The sequence below is a fragment of the Eupeodes corollae genome, chromosome 1, assembly GCF_945859685.1.
Source record: "Eupeodes corollae chromosome 1, idEupCoro1.1, whole genome shotgun sequence".
In the NCBI taxonomy this organism is placed as follows: domain Eukaryota; kingdom Metazoa; phylum Arthropoda; class Insecta; order Diptera; family Syrphidae; genus Eupeodes; species Eupeodes corollae.
The window spans coordinates 234,039,825-234,060,405 of NC_079147.1; the positions used below are offsets into that span (position 1 = coordinate 234,039,825).

The 20,581-nt window shown below is 31.0% G+C and overlaps 1 protein-coding gene across 8 annotated transcripts in view; it reads left to right on the forward strand.

Moving 5' to 3' along the window:
• Nucleotides 1–459: 459 nt before the first annotated feature.
• Nucleotides 460–20,581, forward strand: part of LOC129943299 (sphingomyelin phosphodiesterase) — a 71,968-nt gene continuing 51,846 nt past the window's right edge. Inside the window, exons 1-2 of one of the 8 annotated variants that reach the window (XM_056052627.1) lie at nt 460–580; nt 1,049–1,463. The gene's annotated coding sequence lies outside the window, so the exon portion shown is untranslated. Of the gene's footprint in view, nt 1,464–20,581 lie in introns of all 8 variants that reach the window. The other 7 variants (XM_056052628.1, XM_056052626.1, XM_056052625.1 and 4 more) reach the window with 7 other exon arrangements.

Here is a 20,581-nt window from a genome sequence, read left to right on the forward strand (position 1 = left end):
TTTTCAAACATTGAACTATACACGAGTGGATGCCAAATTGCTTTTTAATTTTGCGTCAGAATTTTAAATTTCTACTGATAATATTGATCGCGTAATCATTTAATTGAAACTCTCCAAACACATTAAAAACTTTTCAATGAAGACAACCGCTCGCCAGCCCAACATAATTGGTCTGAATCGAACCGAGTTCTCTTTAACTCCCCAAACCGAAAGAGCATACAACAATCAAACTTATAAAGGGTGTCTCAAATTAAGCTATACAATGGTTTCAGCTTAACCAACCACACTTAAATGCCGAAGCTTGTCTCTCAATTCTTGGATTTGGGAAAAAGCGCAGCTCAGCTCAATCAGCCATCACCTTGATCATGCTTTCTTATGCTTTTAGCAGATATGAGGCGATGGAGCATGGGAATCCACAAACCACATCCAATTTAAAATGTGGGTAGAGCAGAGCTAGAGCAGCAACATCGACTTGGAAGTTGGAACTTGAAAGCACAGATCAGTCTTAGCGCACAGTCAGTGTAGATCCATCACTTGACTTGGTCGGTTGATCGTAATTCGAGTCCATTCACAGATTCGTGTCAGTAAAAGAAGTTCGAAATAGTTTATTTTTTCTTAGTCTTGCTTTCTTCTTCACCGCCTTTCCCTCCCTGAATGTGTGACTCACTTTAAGAAAATCGTAACAATTTTATATTTTGTCGCATGCCTCCGCGGTTTCTTTTTTTTTTTCTTTTTGGATTAAATTATTTTCGTTGATTTCTTTCAATAAATCTGCGCGCTTCTGTCAAAGAAAAGATACTTGTTTCGTTCACACAAATAAAAGATATAATTAAACCGTTAATTTATTTGATATTCACTCAACGTATCTATGAAAAATAAGCTTCACTTTATTCCAACCTTATTGTGAATCAGTTGGTCAATTGTTAAAAAAGAAAATAAATACTCGTAGTTATCGTTTACTGGCCTCTGTATTTATTTTCGTTTTTAGAGAGTTTTGTGTTGCTCTTTGTAATTGTAATTGTAATTGTAATTTTAATTGTAATTGAAGGCAAGTGTTGATTTGTTTTATATGAATTCACAGAGTGTGGAATTTGTGAGATATTAGATATCTAAATTATTTTAATTATAACTGTGGTGTGAGCTTCATTTTTTGATTTGCTCCAATTAATGAAATTTCAAAGCTGCACACACGTCAAGTGTCCTGTTTCAGACGTTTGAATCAGAATCAACGGGTTTTGTAATTTTGCCACCATCGGCCATCGCATCTCATCGAGCATCGACTGCGGTGACATCGGGACAAACAAAAGCATCAAAATCCCAGCCATTGCATCGTAATCGATAAAGTCATCGCTCGTCAGCCCGTTGCCGTGTCCATAGCCGTCCGTCCATTCGGAGTCCATTCCAGGCAGCAGCAGCTGAGTGAAGTTTTGCAGCAGAGGAAATCCGAGTTTCATTCAGGAAAAGTGAGTGCAATCAAGCGTGTTTTGTGGATTAGTAGTACCTGTCTGGTCCATATACTCACAATGCCATCCAGCATAGAGCCATATAGACCATGGCATGGCGATGGCATAGCCCCGGTCTTTCTCGCCTCTAGAAACCAACCCATAACCAGTTTATAAGCGAGAAACTAACCAATCAACCCAACCTCTCTCACTTTTCAAATCGCATTTTCTTGCTATTTTTTGCGCGCTATGCTGTTCTTCGACAGCAGCTCACAAAAACAAACTAAGAAAAATAAAAACATACAGAAAAGCTGTTCTCTTGTACTTCATGAATATTATAAGCTTTACTATGTAGTTTCCATACCTTGGGGATTATGCAGGCGTTAGTTGCGAAAAAATAAAATTACTTGAGTACAATAATCGTGGTAATCAAGATTGAGTAACACGAATTAAGGCAAGAAGTTATACATGCGTGTATAATAAGATAGAGTACCTACTTGCTTATTTTAATTAATATGCATACACCACAAGAGTGAATGTTCAATGAAAATGTTTAATTAATTTTTCAAGAAAATTTCAATTTGAAAAAGAAAAGCAGCTTTATTTTAGTTGAACGTAATCATAATAGTTTGCGAATTGACAACATCAAATGTTGAAAGTTAATATCGGGTTTTCTAATAGGGATTTTGACAACTTTAATTTTAATTTTCAATAATCATCAAACTGTCACTTTCAATTTATCCGTAATCTCAACATTCTTATCGTGGTAAGGGGAATGTTATAGCTATCATTGAAATGGATGAAACTGTTTGAATCGATATTTGATGGTGTTTCCCTTTGATTAGAAATGAAAATTATATATAAAATTTATTTTTCTATTTTCCGGACGGAAATTCATTTTCCTGAACAGCTGATACTTTTATGCTCAAAAGTGAAACGAATCGTTATAATGATTTGTATTCCAATTTTACACAATTCCAATGACAGATTTTTGTGGATTTCAATTAGGAAATTATTTTAAATGACAGAAATTTTTAAGGATAGCTATAAATAACCTGTCAAAAAATTGCAATGTTTGTTTTAAATGATGAAAACCAATGACAGCTATTACCAGCGCCTAAAGTACACGAACTTGATATGTTTGCAAATTATACAATTTTTTTACTGAATTCCGGAGTCGGTGACCGAAATTATAAAAGCAATAACTCTAACTTTTGGTCATAATTCTTACCCATATTAGACAGGAAATAATAAGTTTAGTACCAACATTTTAGTCTACATATTTGTTGTGGTCGAAGTGTCGAAAATATCGCTAGTCTTCTGGCGTCCCTATATAGCAAACGATTCAAATCAGTCAATTCTACTGCGTTCTCAAAAAATAGCTGTCACGCAGACAATATTATGGCATATTTTAGTATCTTAGTTTACACGCATATAAGATATAGCTGACCAAAGAATTTAAGCCGGCAAAACAATTTAAAGACCGATTGCGCTAGTTGTCAAGTCCTTATTCGAAAGCTTTTATCTATAATATTAATAGATATCTCAACTCAAGAAGATTACACCTACTTTAGAAGCAGGTGATTTCGAATAAAAAGTTTAATTTTGATGAAAATTTTATCAGAAAAATGCCCAAAACGGTTAAGCTATTATTTTCATGAACTTTTAAATAAATAATTAGCGGCCTTTAATCTATAACTTCAAGAATTTCATACATGAAGTCTTGCATCAATTGTGAAGCATTGGCATCAACTTTATCTTTTATAAGGTTTAAAGAAAAAGTTTTAAGGTGAGAAATCCCCAATTCTCGTTGGCCATTTATGATCAACTTTTTGTTCAAGACATTACACGGTCAATTAAATTACAGCGTTACAGTTGAAACGTTTTTATTTTCGGATAAGTAAGGTCCACAATCTAAACCCAAAAACCAAAAACCACTCTAAACAGTGGTAAGTTGAGGATGCAAAACAATTATCTATTAATTTTTATATTTCAGAGCGCCAAATGCTGCAATTCTGGTTATTAACGTAGTCTCCGACCTAATGATTTTTCGACAAAAATCGGGATCATACCCAATCAGCGAAAAAAAATGTTGCTAGTGAACTATTGGCTTGAGTTCTTATGTTAACTGAACTTTAAAAGTCGTACGACCTATTTCCTTTTGCAAAATACCGTGTAATCTCGTTTGTGGAATTCCTAATTCCAGGGCGGAACGAAATACAACAAACCTGGTGTTTGTTCAATTCTACAGACTATAGCAGATATATTCTCAGAAGTGCCTCAGCGACATTCTTTACATCACTAACTTTTCCTTACATGTCAAATTTTTTTATAAGTTTCGCTATTATCGAGCGGGAAGTTGCGTAAATACGAGTTGAAAATTCTAAAATATTTTTGAGCTTTTATAATGTCAACAGATAACAGCTTCAAAAGTGAAAGCTACCCAAAAAGGTACACCCAAATATTCGTAGTTGAATCTTAATCTATTAATGGTACCCGTACATTTAACTTCACGGATACTGTCTGTCCTGTTATTAAAAATGCTTTCTCAAATTAGCCGTTCGGATTTGGCATAAAAACTGAAGGTCTCCTCCATCACTGCTTCAAGCCACTAGGCCCTAGTTCTCAAGAGACTGTTTAAAAAAAAGTGCTTTAATCTTTTTCGAGTAGAATTTTATGATCAACAATATTTAGCCACAGTTAAAAAAGACTATAAAGAATATTTGAGTAATTTAAATTAAACTAAATTTCAACCTCGAAGTTTTTATATTTAAAACTTAAGGAACATTTAAGTTAGTCTTAAAAACGTACCTTAAAAGAACATTTCTGTTCAGCTTTGTCAGAATTTGTATTTGATATAAGAACAATTAAGTATCAATTTTTCTTAGAATATTGGAACTGACATATCAACTTTATCACAGAAGTTAATTGTAACAATACCCGTGGGTTTTTTTGAAATTCTTTAAATAGTATAGTAGAAAATTCCCAAGAAAACGCATCGGCAGTAGCCAGATTTGTGTATTTAAAAATTGGAACAACTGAAACAATATCTGTCAAATAGAAGAAAGTTTTATGAAAAACAAAAGTTAAAATTAACTTAGCAAACAAAAAAACTAATGAAATGGAAAATTTTCAAGAAGAAATGGTAAGAAAACTTCTGGAAAGTGAGATTCTATAAAAAAAGTTAATTTAAGAATTTAAAGGAAGTTTCTTCGTAAACTAATAAATTAACATGTGGTGCTTAAAGCTCGCTTCAATTCTTTATAGACCTGAATCGAGTTGAAAATAGCTTGATTCCATTATCGGAATGGAGTCAATTTTGTGAAAAAAAAACTATGTGGAGCAGTCGGTTTTACAGATAATGCATTATGGTCCGTTTATTTGCATGTTTGTGTACAAAAAATATAGTTTTGTTTTAATCAAATTTAAAAAAAAATGTGCATGGAGTAGTTTGCTATATTCTGGTGCTGAACTATTTAGTTCTTCATTGTTTAACCAGAATTAAACTCTCTCATTTGCACTCCATAAGAAACATCGATACACCATTTGCATTTTAGAAAGTGCTATCAAACTTAATCATTTTTAAATCTTCTTGTGTGGTGGAAACACAAAAAAGGTTTATTTAATCTTATCTTAGATAAACCCTTGGTGGAAACATAGCAAAACATAATTATCTTTTCTATTGTTTTCTATTGTAAAATAAGCCAAGTTAGTACATTTTCATTAACAAAACTAAATAATATCAAAAATAACAGATTGATTGTTTTCCCCAATGGAAAACACACGATTCCAATTGCACAACTACTCAATGAACACAGCCATCGAGATACAAATGCAATATCAATCGTACCAACATTTGAGAACGAAATCACATAAGATCCATTTAAGACTCATATAGTGTCAAAAACCCATTCGTAGTAAGATTCTACTTAAACTTTTATCGGTAGTATTCATACTGCGGATATTGTTTTTGTTATTCGTGTAAAATCCTACTATACTATTGATAGATTTTCCAACAAAACACGGGTATTGTTGAAACAAATATTACACCTGAAGGGTCCAACAACGCCTGTTATTTTTTTTTTTTTGAAAAATTGTTTTTAATCATACAACTTTCTGGATCGATTAATAATGTTGCTTTTCACTGAAAATTGAAAAGTCATACATATTTCTATTTTTGTAAAATATTGACTGAAAAGCTAGATATTTTCAAAGTTAATAGTACTGACGTAATATTTTTGTTTTAAGTATTTAAACCCAGATAAATTGCTTACCCTAAAACTATTTCCATTGCACCACCACATTTATACACAAGACAAAATATCTTCATTTTCAGAGCATATACTGTGCCTAGGATGCAAAACCATTGAACTTTTTCCAACTTTTTCTATGTGTTTTTTATTTTTTCAATTTAATTTTTTATTTCTCACCCCATGATCGACAACGAATTGATTGGATTTTAGAATAGATTTTCAATTCATGCTCTGCGACTGGACGACTGCTAACCTCTGGGATGATTCTTGTTGAGGCCGAACCTCTTGTCGTTCATATATTGTTGTAAGTCTATAGTTCCTCTGAGCTTTGTTTTTATCTTATCAAGTTTTTACCTTTTGACCTCTTTGTATTTTTGTTATTTTTTTAATTCAGTTAAAATATCGATTTTGCCGCCGTTGTTGTTTGCATTGTTTTGTGAGACGATTGCGGTCTGTCAATATTGAAATTATCACTTGAAATTTCAGCCTTATTCATTTTATAATGTACATATGTAGGTATGCGGTTGATTGATGATGATAATAATTTACAAACAAATAAGAGACAAATATACATAAATTCAGGAAATGATGGTCATATATACAAATAGAGCAATGCTATTTAAATTTTGAAAAAAGGAATATTTGATCATCAATTTGTTGTGAACATCTATTTACAATATGTATGTGCAATGTGCATTACAAATATCAACAACAAATATTTCTGCATTGTAATTTGAAGTTATTGAAAATATATTTTATGTGAATATCAAATTCAAGTATAGATACAAATAATAATTCCGGCCATGGATATGATTTTTAAAATGCACTCTTGAAATTCTCACAATTTTGAGTATCTTCCTACAAAAAACTTTATGTTCATTTCTATTTTTGAAATTACTTTGTAAGGTTCACTGAAAACCTTTTCAACCTTCTAAATTGTTAAAAAATAGTAAAATGTCACTTTTAACTCACAAATAAATACAACTTTATATTGTCCAAGAGAAATTTTGAACTTCACGCGTTTTCATAAATTTGGAAACAATTTCTTTTTCGGAAGCTTACCAAGAACTAATATACACAAATCAATAAGATTAATCTATTTGCTGTTTAAAATACGCATAATTAGATGTACATACGAATAACAAACCTTATCATTTATTGACTTCGTCATAGTGTGAGAACAAAATATTTTTAAACTATGGAAGCAGTGTTTTTTTTCATTGTCAACAAATGTTTTTCTTTATTGCAATTTTAATTTTTTTTTTTGAACAACTTATGATTTTAAATTTCATTGTTTGTTTCGTAATAGAAAAATATTAATAATTATTATTTGTACTACTTTCTTATCAAAACAATATGTAGGATTTCACACGAATAACAAGAACAATGTCCGCATTTCGCAGTATGAATACTACCGATAAAAGTTTAAGTAGAATCTTACTAGGGATGGGTTTTCGACACCATACGAGTCTCGAATGGATGTTATGTGATTTCGTTCTTAAATATTGGTACGATTGATACTGCAATTGTATCTCGATGGCTGTGTTCGTTGAGTAGTTGTGCATTCGGGATCATGTGTTTTCCATTGGGGAAAAAAAACTTTTACTGTTGATATTATTTAATTTTGTTAGTGAAGATTGACTAACTGGGTTTATTTTGCAAGAATAGAAAAGTTAATTAAGTTTTGCTATGTTTTCACTAAAGGTTAATCTCAGTTTAGATAAAATAAATCTTTTTGATGTTTTCAGTGCACAAGTAGATTTAAAAATGATTACGTTTGACAGCATGTTTTAAAATGAAAATTGTTTTTCTATGTTTCTTATGAATTGCAAGTGAGATAGTTTGATTCGTGTTAAACAATGAAGAACTGAATAGTTCAGCAACATATAAGAATACGCTACCAACTCCATATGCAATTTTTTTTTAATTTGTTTAAAACTAAACTATATATTTTCTTGTACACAAAAATGGAAATAAATAGACCATAATGCATTATCTGTAAAACCAACTTCTCCACACAGGTTTTTCTTCACAAGTTTGGAATCATAATCAAGCTCATTTCAACTCGATTCAGTTACGAGTATATACAAAACTGAGACGAGTTTCAAGCTCGCTTTGATACCACATATTAATGTAATAGTCTACGAACAAACCCCCTTCTTGAAGATTTTATTTTACGTCAAAGCTGCAATTGTTAAATCAACTATTTTTATTTCACTCAATTTCCTCTCAATTTCTTCTTGAAAATTGTTCATTTTATTAGTTTTAGTTAGATTTTTTTTGCTAAGTTAAATTTAACATTTGATTATGTCAAAGCTTTCTTCTATTTTTGATTTTTTTTATTATTATTCTGACAGATGTTCTTTCAGTTGTACCAATTTTGAAATACAAAACTCTGGCTACTGCGGATCGTTTTGTTGGCAATTTCTCGCCGTTCTATATAATATATGGAAACCAAAAAAACGCACTTAATGGTTGCGAATTTCGTGCCGAAAAGGAGAAAATAAATAACTTTTTAATAAAAGCAACTTCTCGTAAATTTTTTAAACTTGTGTTCTACCGATTATAATAGTCGGTCTTTCCACTTTCTCTTTACATATTTTTCATACCATTTACGTGTTTTAAATAAAATCGTCTTAAGTCAATAATATGTTGGGGCTTTAGAGTGTGCTATAAAGTGCCAGTAATAACCATATTCGTTTTCATCATTGAAACCAATCATTGGAGTTTTTTTTTGACAGGTTGGTTATAGCTTTTTTTGAATATTTATGTCATTGGACGCAAATTTCTTGATTGGAATCAAGCATTTAAGGTTAGAGTTGATCATTGAAAGAAAACTGTTAATTGAAACGAAAAGAAAATGGAAGCCTTTCAGTGGAACGGTTTTGTTTCGAATTGTGTAATTTGAAACCAGTTGTTTATTGAAAAAGATTTCCATGAACACAAAAAATTAAAATCCACAAAAAAAAAAGTTCTTCATTAATCAAAGAATTTATGTCGGTAAAGTGGGACCGTATCGAAATTCCGCTTTTTAAAATCCCGTTTTTAAAAAATCTCTAAAAAAGATGTAATATCCCGTCTTTTAAAATACCACTAATTCAAAATCCCGATCAATTAAAATCCCGCTTTTGAATATCCCGTAAAATTCCTACAGTCCCGCCTTTTTTTTTTTACAAAATACGTGCATTAAACTAAATAACAATAAGAGTCAAGGGTTTGAATGTTAAATTAGTAGACTTAAATATAATAATATTGTAATTTGATTGGTTTTTTGGTTTTTACTGTACATAAACATTAATTTTTGTTTACAATATTAACTCTTTCACAAAAATTTACATCCTTCAGCAAATCTACCTGTCAGTAACGCTTTTACCGCTCGAGTTGACTTTGTTAATTGATTTGAGTTTGTTTCTTTGACTTGTCTTACTTTATATTTTTATTTTTTAATGTGTTATATTTGTTTAAGATTGCAATAAAATGAAACTAGAAACTTATCTCATTTCTTATTTGTTCAATAATTTCGATTTTGCAATCAAAACTAGTTGTTTAATTTTTAAAAATTGCGCTATTTTTTAAAATTAACCAACTAGTATTGATTTAAAAAATACAACTCATCAGAAAATAAAAAAATATAAAGTAAAGCAGTATTCTTTAAAAACAAACTCAAATCAATTAACAAAGTCAACGATAGCAGTCAAATTGTTATCGGAAGGTAGATTTGTTTATGGACGCATATTTTTTGTGCAAGAGTTAATATTGTAAACAAAACTTAATGTTTATGTACAGTAAAACAAAACAAATTACGGTATTATATTATTTTAGTCAAGTAATTGAACATAAAAACCTTTGACGCATATTGTTATTTAGCTTACTGCACATATTTTGTAAAAAAGAAAAACGGGATTTGACGGGATTTTAAAAAGCGGCCTTGCAATTGATCGGGATCTTGAATAGGCTGGATTTCAAAAGACGAGATCCCAAAAAATCAGTATTTTAGAAAACGGGATTATAAAACTTTTTTTTGTCGGTATTTTTTAAAACGGAATTTTAAAAAGCCGGATTCCGATACGCTCCCTATAAAATCCTATAAGAAGGGAATAATAACTCCCTTTTACTACAAATGAAAGATTCGAAACAGATTAAACCCTGCAACTCTCAAAAATACATAACAAAGCATACAAACCTTAATCTTTGAACTAGACAAATTATTTTGAGATTTCAGAAACTCAGAAATCATATGGGTTTACGAAATTACTAAGTTTGTAACTTGCTTATATAACTTTAAATCTTATTCAAGATTATAAGCCATACACTTTATTGAATTCTAGTAAAATCGGTTCGGAGAAGGGTTTCAACAAAAAATTAGTGAAAGAATTATTTAAATATACACTGCCAACCACTAGAATGAAGCCACACATTTTAGATTTTCGCTTTTTATAGCTGTTGAAAGTGTTGTACTCGGAAATACTACCTTTGAAAAGGTCCGTATTTCACAATCACAAATTTATACAATCACTAGATTTATGGTTCGACAATTAAAATTGAATTTACCGGAAATACCAACGTACTCCACCAGATGTGCCCTGATAAGTCTATCTACGCTGAGAAATCGGCGCCTTGAAAATTGTGTGATGTTTGTTTATGATAAAATCTCTTGAATATCTATGTTCCAGGAAGAAATATACGATCAAAACATTTGTTTTATATCCCCTTGCATGGTATAATTACGGTTGTAATAAACCATTCACAAGATGTATGAAATTATTTAATGAACTTAAATTTAGTTTAGATATTAGTCTTGTAAGAAATGTATTTAAATTACAATTAAGTGAAAAAGTAAATATGAATAAAGTTTATATTAGTTTTAAGCAATCTGTAAGAGATAGATGAATGAATACATAAATAAATAAATAAATTAAAGGGTGAAGTGGAAACGAACTGTGAAATTCCACAAGATCAAAAAATAAACTAATTAAAAAGGGTATATAAAAGTGCGTCACTTGGATGAGGCCCCTTCCAAAATCTGAAAAAAATCGACAAAATTAATGAAATATTTACATTTTACGGTTAAACAACCATTCTGTATAATGTTTGTTTACATTATTATCCTTGTCTTCAAATTGTCTGCCAACTTCATAAACTTTGTGAAAAATCCATGTTCAAACGATTTCAATTTTGTTAAAGTGTAGTGCATATAGGTGCCTTGGCAAAAGTTACACGTCTTCTGATTGAATTCAACTTCTAAGACCCATCGAAGTGTGAATTGGGGCATAGTTTTTTTTGGAAAATCCAAGGCAGAGCTCCAAAAACGCTTTCATTTTCGGAAATTACCGTTCCAGCACAAATAAAAAGTTGTTACCGTTCATTATTGTGGACAAAAACTAAAAGTTTATAGCTCCCCACACAATTACACCTGATGCACGGCTATGATGTCATTTCAAAATAAGCTCATCTTTTTTCAGGTCATAGAAATAGAACTTGTAACCAACGGCCCGTCAAGGTAACATTTCTTTTAATCCAAATAGACAACGCGTATATTCATTCAATGCTTCAAATAACATGGTCTCTTGCAAAATTCATCCGATGCTCCTTGTGTACTTTCCTCAAAACAGTTTTATTTTTGAGTTTCCTTTTATCCTCTGAACCGTTTTTATTCTGGCTGATACTCAGCTTTTGACCCTTATTTTAGTCACTGGTAGAGTGAAATTTGAGATAAGCCGCTTTTCTCGTGATGTTCTTGTTTCTGCTTTGTACATTTTTTAATTTTCCCATATTTTTGGGGATCAGCAATATGATTTCTTGCAACTCTCAAGCTTCTGTTAAGTTTCATTGCTATTTCACGTCCTGAGAGTAGCAGAGCATCTATTTTTGCTCTTTTTTAGCTTTCACAGTTTTTCCAGAGCCCATGCGTGTTTCAAGTCAGTTTAAAGCAGTTGTTTTCAACACTCTTTTAGATATTCAAAACAAAAGTTTTTAAGAGATTGCATGGAAGTATTTGGAGTGGTCTCGTCGTAGTGGATCATTTTTAAACTCTTTCTCTAGTAATTTATGATTTTATATTGTGAAATTCCAACGCTTCTTTCCGATTTTGCATTTGACTTTAAGAATTTATAAAAGTGAAAGACGTTCCTATTCACAGGTAGTAAACATTTTCGGGTACAACAAAAAATGTTTGACCTCATCCTAGTGGTTAGCAGTGTACTTCTATTAAAAAGAAAAGTAAAATATTTGGTTAGCCTCAAATCTTCGACTTTAGTTCTACATTTATTAACATCCCATAGGAAGTTATTGTAATCGGCCCGATTTGTCGAATTGAAAATTTTGACATTTCTCGACGTTTCAAAATCCCTAGAGTCGAAATAAAAGATTTTTAGAAAAATGTCTAAGCGTGCGTGTGTTACGTACGTTCGCGACGTTTTTTTCTTCGTCCATAGCTCAAGAACCAGAAGAGATATCGATTTCAAATAAATAATAAGGAAGAAAGATGCAGAAAAGGCTCTCAAGAAAATTTCGTGGGTGGTTCTTTTACCATAGAAGTTTGAAAAAAGGTGAAGATGTTGATTAACCCTAAATATTTTAGTAACCAAAAACGCTAGAGACTTGAATTAAATTTGTAATCATATTGTAACGTGATACCAATCATATATATTTTTGTGAAAAAATCTAACAAACGGGTTTTTTATAAATCAAAAAACTGAAAAAAAAAAATGTTCAACAATGTTTTGACATCTGGAAACATTTTGAGAAAAATCAAATTGACATTTTTTTATAAAAAATAAAAACGTAAAATAAGCATTACTAAAATGTGGTAAAAATTGATTTTCGACTCAAATATCATTTAAAAATTGAGATATTGGTTTAAAATTAATTTTATCTTATAAAATAATATTGTTTTCAACAATTAATTGAATTCGAAAAAAATCAAATTGATACTTTTTCTTAGAAGAAATAAGGACCTAAACAAAAAATTACTAAAACTTTGTAGAAATTGAGGCTTAAGTAATTTTCGACTCAAATATCTTTTCAAAAATTTCAGATTTTAGGTTCAAACTTATTTTATTTTATAATAAATATTCTTTGGTAAAATTTTGAGAAAAATTGAATTGATAGTTTTTTTTACAAAAAATAAAAACCTAAAAAATTATGCTAAAACTTGGTACAAATTTATTTTCGACACAAATATCTTTTTAAAACTTAAAAATATTGGCTTTTAACTATTTCTGTCTCAGAAAATATTTTTTTCGACATTCAGTAATTGTTTTATAAAAAATAGTCAATTTTTTTTTTATAAAAGTTAAAATCTAAAATAGCACGCGAAATTGGTAAAAACTGATGTTCGGTTCTCGATATCTCTTGAACAATAGAAGATATTGACTTCAAATTAATTTCATTTATCCGATTTGTATTTGTTGATATAAGAAATAAAATCTTTTATGAAATGCCACTAAAATTGGTAAAAATTGGTTTGCGACTAAAAATCTCACTATCACAAATAGATTTTGAAATAAAACTATTTCATTATTTATGTAAAATATTGTTTGTAATTTCGAATTTTTTAAAGATAGTTCAACTTATACCTTTTTTAACAAAAAAAAACACAAAAAACCTACAAACTTTAAAGCAAGAGAAATCGACAGACGGGATGGGACGTTATCAGTGTGGGTCGCATCCCAGCCTCTTTGTTTATTTTATTTTTGTTATTTACTTAAATGACCTTATAATAGCTTGCAACAAAATTTGTGAAAAATCTTGTTTGTGTCGATAATAAAAACTGCGTAGATACTTTATAACACTAATACAGTATGGACTCGATTTATGGAACCCTCTGTTAGTGCAAGTTTTCATTTTTTGCAGCACTAAATTTTAAAGCTCTTAAAATTAAAATATGATAATAATCATAAGTGCAACTTTTCTTCCTCTTATTCTGCATTTCTGCAATTCATTTGTCTTAAGAAAATTGCTTGTACACATAATTGTTTGTAACTATTTCATATTTATACAAATATTTTAGTACAAAATTGTCTATTAAAAAAAGTGAATTTTGACCAGAATTGGAAACGGTTTTTTAAGTAAAGAGAATCTTTGTCAAATACTATGTTATTGACGAAAAGCCACATAAACAAAAAGTGAACCGCTTTTAAGAATTTGAGTATACAAAATAAAACAACCTCCGTCATTGTAACTGACCCAATTTCTTTTAGATGCGTAAATCGAGTTTGTACTGTAAACAGAGAACCAAATATGATACTAGCTTCCGGATTATTTTATACTTCACATTATGATTTTCTTATCAACTTAAACACTTAAAAGTCCAAGCTAAATTAAAAATAAAGATTAAAGAGCATCTAAAGAAATATGAAATCACTTTATTTACTGAGCAAAAACTTAATCATTTAAATTAACATATTTTTAATAAGATCAAATTAGCAAAATCAATAACTAGTCAAATAAGTAGCAAAGGTTTCATAGTGAGACATTGATAGCAAAATATTCCCAAAATATACTTTCTATAGTTTGGCTATCTGAACACTCAATTAATTGCTTTTGATATTTTTACAAATTGATCTGTTTTTCTCTTTGAATTTATTTCCCATCATTTCGGTTAATTTCTCAGAAATAATAATTTAAATTAAGTTTAAAATTTTAATAAACTCTGTTATCGATTAAAAAGTTAAAAATAAGATTGAAAATTAAAACACTTTCTCTTTTCATATTCGCTCGCAAAATAAAATAAAAAAAAACTAACAAAAAAGTGTTAAAAAACGAAGTTGGTCAACAAGTTTTTTGATATTTTGTTTAACAATAAATTTTCTGTTTATTCACAATCTCGAATTAATTTCCAACTTGTTGTTTGTGAGGTGAAGAGTGATGAAGAGATTTTCAGTGTTTACTTTTATAAGAAAATCCTTTATGCTTGTTATCTATTGGTCAGATACTACGTAACGTCTATACTCTGAACTTTTGTCTTTTCTTATCCATCAACACAAGATACTTTTTGGTAGATACTAGATAGTATCTAGTTGTAGCTTTCCCGCTGCCCTAAAAATACTGAATTCGTTGGTAGTTTTCATACACCTATTGTATATGTTTGCCTTCGTATTCCCAGTGCAGATAGTTTCAATCAATGCCAGATTCAGAGATTCAGAGCTTCAGAGTTGTTTTGAGGGCATGATGCAGATGATGAGCATTTTTGCCTTCGTCCAAACTCAATGAAGGAGTATATGAACTATCTAATACTAGAATCTATGTTCTCTTAGGTACATAGACTCTGTATAAAACAATTTTGAGGATACCCAAAAGTATCTGTCGTTCGCCTTTGGCATGATAAATGAATGCAGTGAATGGGCAGCAACTTTTTTCCTTATGGTGTTTCATGTTTTGTTGGGTGGTCTCACCAATCTTACCATACAAAACTCTGTACGGTTATCTACATACTATGAATAAATGTGAGTGTAGCTAAATATATAAATCCAACCATCTGTTGCATCTGCATACATTCCAATTCATTTCATAAACCGTTGTATCTTGTGTCAATATTTGCATTTGCACATGAAATTCAATTTCAATGGAGAACCAAAGATCCTATATAACTTCAAGTGTAGGAGTATTGTGGCCACGGTTGCCAATCGAAGTCAAATTTGTATGTTATAATAAAGGGTGTTTCAAATATAAAGCTAGTTTTGACATTTTGTAAAACTTAACTTACAAAATAAGACCGATACAAAAATAAAAATATATTAGAAAAGGTTTAAGGTTTGGCAATACTTTTTCAAAGATGGTATTTTTGACAGCTGTCACTTGATTTATGCTCAGTTTGGTTTGCCATTTCAATATGAATAAATTTACTTCTTGAGAACGTTTACAAATCGTGCAAATTTATTAGTAACAAAAATAATGGTTCGAAGCACGCACCGCAATGCAAATATGGATAGAATAAAACTTTTGGTGAGTGCATTATCTCACGTCGAGTCGTCGTGGGCCTGTGGCGTGGCCTTAAAGATAGTGTGGTTTAACACTGCTAGAATAATTTTTGTTAAGTTATGGAAAGTCAATTGTCTTTGCAGATAAACTTGAGACACTTGCCACGTTTGAAAAGAAGGTGCTAACATACGGCTTCAATTGCTGCAAAAATTGGGATGGGATGGAATTTATTCGACCCTGTCCAGGCGGCCTTTTCCCCGAAATCATTCTTAAAATATAATGGCACATCCTTATATTTATTATAAAAGCTACATTTTTGGTCATAATATTATATTATATGCCGTTCATTTCGTCTTGAAAGCCAAGCGTCTAAAAATATATTATAACACTTTTCTTTATTTAAAAGCTTAAATTGTTTCGTTTTTTTAAAACTATCATCTGGCATTTGACAAATAAAATTAAGCCATTACTAAAAATGAAACGATACCAGTTTCAGTAATTTCGATTTCGACAAAAATGGTTAGAGTTTTTGATACATATTTGGCAAAACTAAAATACACCTGGGTTGTCGAGAAACTGACTCTCGGCCAGCTATAATGAAATCGGTAGTCAAATTTTAGTTTTTGTCAAAAGATAGTGATGCGAAGACTGCACTCAAGAACAGTTGCTGCTGTTATCCGGAGTGACAAAACTGAGGTTTGGCGATTTCTCACCGGTCTTTGGAATTATACATCCCACAAAGGACTTTACACTGTACTCAAGTCACCAATAGTGTTGTTCCTATGCTGATGGAATCCGCCTTTGTGACTTGGAAAATTCAAGAGTGGTTGTTGAAAAGCCTCTACATCGTTTGTTTTGGAGCTTAAAAATAAATTAGTTGGCCCAACAGTCCGTTGAGAACTAGGCTCGAATGACATAAAACTCTTAACTATTCCTGTGTGCGAATAATGTTTTCAAGGATGGAGGGCACTTACAGTTTTAAGCCAAACGACTAATTTGATAAAGCTCTTTTCATGACAAGAATGACTCAACAACTCAAGACCTCTGGAATGACAGTCCAATTCACAAAACATCATGCCACGGGAACTACTGTCTTGGAACTTACTTATTCAATAATAATGCCGGAGCTGCTGAATCAGTTTCGACTAAAATTTTAGGAAAAGTGCCACTGAAAATTGACAAGATATGTGGCACATATTTGATTGGAAGAGAACTTAACTGGCAACCGTGTTGCGGATATCTGCAAAAGTGATGGTGCCATTTGCACTTGTCGTAAACATCTTCCAACCTACATAACCTTCATTGCTTCCCATATCCTTCTATATACCCAGTATCAACTATCACTGAATGCAATTCTCCTTTCTGTTTGAATGAATAAAATTTTCAAAAAACAAAAAAAAAGAATAATAAAAAGTTCTGCAACTGTGACACAGTGATTTGTTTTCACTTTTCCAACCTCAGACTCAAAGTCTCGACCCTATAGATGCAAACAACAACAGTTACAACAACAACAAAAAGGCACATACAAGTATACCCATTGAATAGAAAAGCTCCACATAACAAGATAAACTTCAACCAAAAAACCAACCCAAGTTGCATGGTTTATACTCCAATACCATTCGTGCGGGTTTTTCGTTATCAATTCCAGTTAACTTGCAACTTCAGGGCACATAATATGCCACGCATCCGTTGTTTTGTTGTTCATTTCAATTTGTTTGTATGGTTTTTATTTTTCTCGGATAAACCAAAGCAAAGAGAACCTTTGTTATTTTTATTTTGATTTTTATTTTTCTTGTTGCAAAAAAATGCTGGTGAATGGTTTTATTTTATGAGATTGTGATCCTTTATTTTGTTGGAGGTTATTTTTACCCTAATACAGTGTGCAACATTTCTTAATTTAACCAACAAAAGAGGTTTAATCTTCTGCAAAAGGAGTTGAGTCTCCTTTTAAAAGAGTGGCTCAAAATTTGTGTGAGGTTTGCTGATGATTTCTTTAAAATAATATTTTATCTCCTTAGACTTTCGAGAGACTTTAAATTAATCCTTTAAAATGTACTGCCGATTTACGATCATGTGCTTTAAAACTCAAACTTTTACCACCTAAATTGTATCAAATCAAAATGAAACCAAAAGCCAATCAACCTAATATTGTAAAGGGTGGTTTTTAAGTGTTATTTGATTTTGAAAATTTAACAGGCCTGTTGTTTTACTCGCATGGTGGTTTGGAAATTCGCCTTGAATGGTATCATGCCTCTGGAATAACATTTAAGAAGTTTTCAAATATATTTTAAAAAATACTGTGCAGATTGGGAATAGTGTGAGTATTAACTGAGATTATTTTGTTGGTGCATTGCTTTAGTAAAATAGCGTTCAACACTTTGAATCCAATGAGATTCGACGTTATATTTCCAAATGTTATAGATAAAGCTCTATTCCATGATTGTGAAAATTTTTAAGGTGACCCACAGATCAAGGTTATCACATTTAGCTCGGTTGAAACATTTGCATCATTTTGATATTTTTGCAAAAATGTATACTTGTATTTCCTTCCTTTATTTAAAAAGGGACGGGTAGACCGCCTTGACATATGAAATGCTATCAACACTGTCGTAGTACCAGTGGCGTGATAGTTAGTGTGTAGGACTGTCATGCCAGAGGTCTTGGTCACTGACAATATAACTCGCACATAGGAATGGTTGAGAGTCGTAAGTCACTAAGCCCTAGTTCTCAATGGACTTATGCACCACCTTATTTATTAATTTAGTTATCAACATTGTAAAAAGTGACAGAATTATCTAAAAATTATGACGAAAATTGAATTTTTGGTTTCAAGGTAGTACCAAAATTCAAAAATCAAATATGCTGAGGTTTAAGAGCTTAAACCGTATGAAGGGGATGGGGTAAATTGTGCTTTCCTAGGCTTTTGTGTGAAAGTTTAATAATAAAATAAATTGGAATTATTTAAGAATTTCGGGATCCAAGATGTTTTAAGCTTGACGACAACCAACTAAATAACCCCCAAATTTGTCGAAAACACTTGCCAAAATGTATATTTTTATATTTCAAATTAAATTTGTTCAACGCGCTTTCTAAGAAATCAGTTAAGTGTTATTTTGTAATTATCTCACGATTGTACAGAGTTATCCATTTTGCGTTTTCAAAAGTAAACTTTTTTTTAAGATATCGCCACGACAAGGAATTATGCGACCAGGAAATATCTTGCAATAAAGCCACATTCAAGTTTTGTGGCTGTGGCACAGTCTTAGTGAACGTATTCATAAAAAAAAGTCAGCTATCATATGACCACTACGCTTCGAATTGAAGGTGAAAGTGGTCGTTTTCCAAGAAGTAAGGTCCAATCACACATCTGACTAGAGAGCGCACTTAACAGTTTCTTTTTGTGGATGTAATGGCCTCTCATCAATTACTTTAGGGTACTCAGAACCCCAAATACTACAATTTTGTTTATTAACTGAAGAAAATTTTGTCCAAAAATCGCCGTCCACCGCCTGTTGTTCAAGTACCCATTCGACGTACCTACGACGTTGTGAATGGTCAGTTGGCTTCAGTTATTGTGTGAGCTAGACTTGCTATGGATGTAGGTGGAGATGCAAATGCAAAATACGCCATAATCCGCCGCAAGACAGTCCTAATTGCTGAGAACGAAGAGGAATCGACACTTTCACGTCTTCAGCAACACTTTCACTGACAGAGCGAAACAATGGTCTCTTCAAATTTCTTCACAGTTTTGCCAATTGCTTGCGTAGTTGGACGGTTATGTTAACCATAATCTCCTCTTAAAGCTTGAAGTGTGGCTTTGGTGGTATCACCAAAATGCCTACAATTTTTGGCCATTGTGGGATAGTTAAGCGATAGATGTTCGTAAATGTCAGACTTTCAACTGAAAAACAAAACTGCTTTAACAACTTACTTTGAAATATGATGTCGAATTCTAGTTTTTTGCAAAATGGATAACCCGATATAATCATAAAATAAACGGGAATAAATTAACAATTTCGGGGTCCCACAAGTTTTTTAAGTGTTACGACAATCAACTGAATGACTCCTAGTTTGACGAAAATACACAAAACGTGTATTTTTTCAATATTTCAAATCAATTTCATTAAAAAATTTCATAAAAATTTCACAATGTGCAAGAAGCATTTTCTAAGAAATTTGATATGTGATACTTTTACAACAATTGTAAAAAAAAAATATTAAAATGGATTAATTGCAATTATCTCATGATTCAATGATTTTGTCGGATTAATTCTATTTTTGTACATTATTGGGAAATATAAAATAAATATAAATAAATAAAATATTTTGAATCACAAATCCTTCAAGATGAATTCTTTGAGAAAGCACTTTTTCAAATAAGCCGTTCGGATTCGGCCTAAAATGGTTTAGAGTTGTAAGTCACTAGGCCAACGGACTCTTGGGCCACCCAATTTATTTTTATTTTATAAATAAAATATAAAACTAATTTTAATTTAAGAAAAAGTCACCCACAAGTTTACTTATATATCAAAAAACTAAAAGAAAATATTGGTCAGCTCAAACATGACATTTTTGTCACTTAGGAAAAACTTTAAAGGAACATTTTTTTGGCCTGTAGGATATAACCCTTTGTATATTTATTTTGACTAAAATTACGTCTGCGACGTTTTTAGTGAAAAAAATATGTATTATGTTGTTAAAAATATAGTGTATAATTCCAATTTTAAGTTGTTCAAAATTGTCAGATAAAAACCAAGTAAAAATTGTTTGTTATTTGCATTAAACGCAGTCAATTATAAGGTACTCTTTAAATTTTTAAAAGTCTTAAGAAATGCTTTGGAAATCTAAAATTTTGAATAGTACCTAAATATATAAACTAATACTTCATAAGAATATATATACATAAGCCAAAAATAATTGATTCCAATTTACACATTATATTTCAAAAAGTTGACCCTTTATACC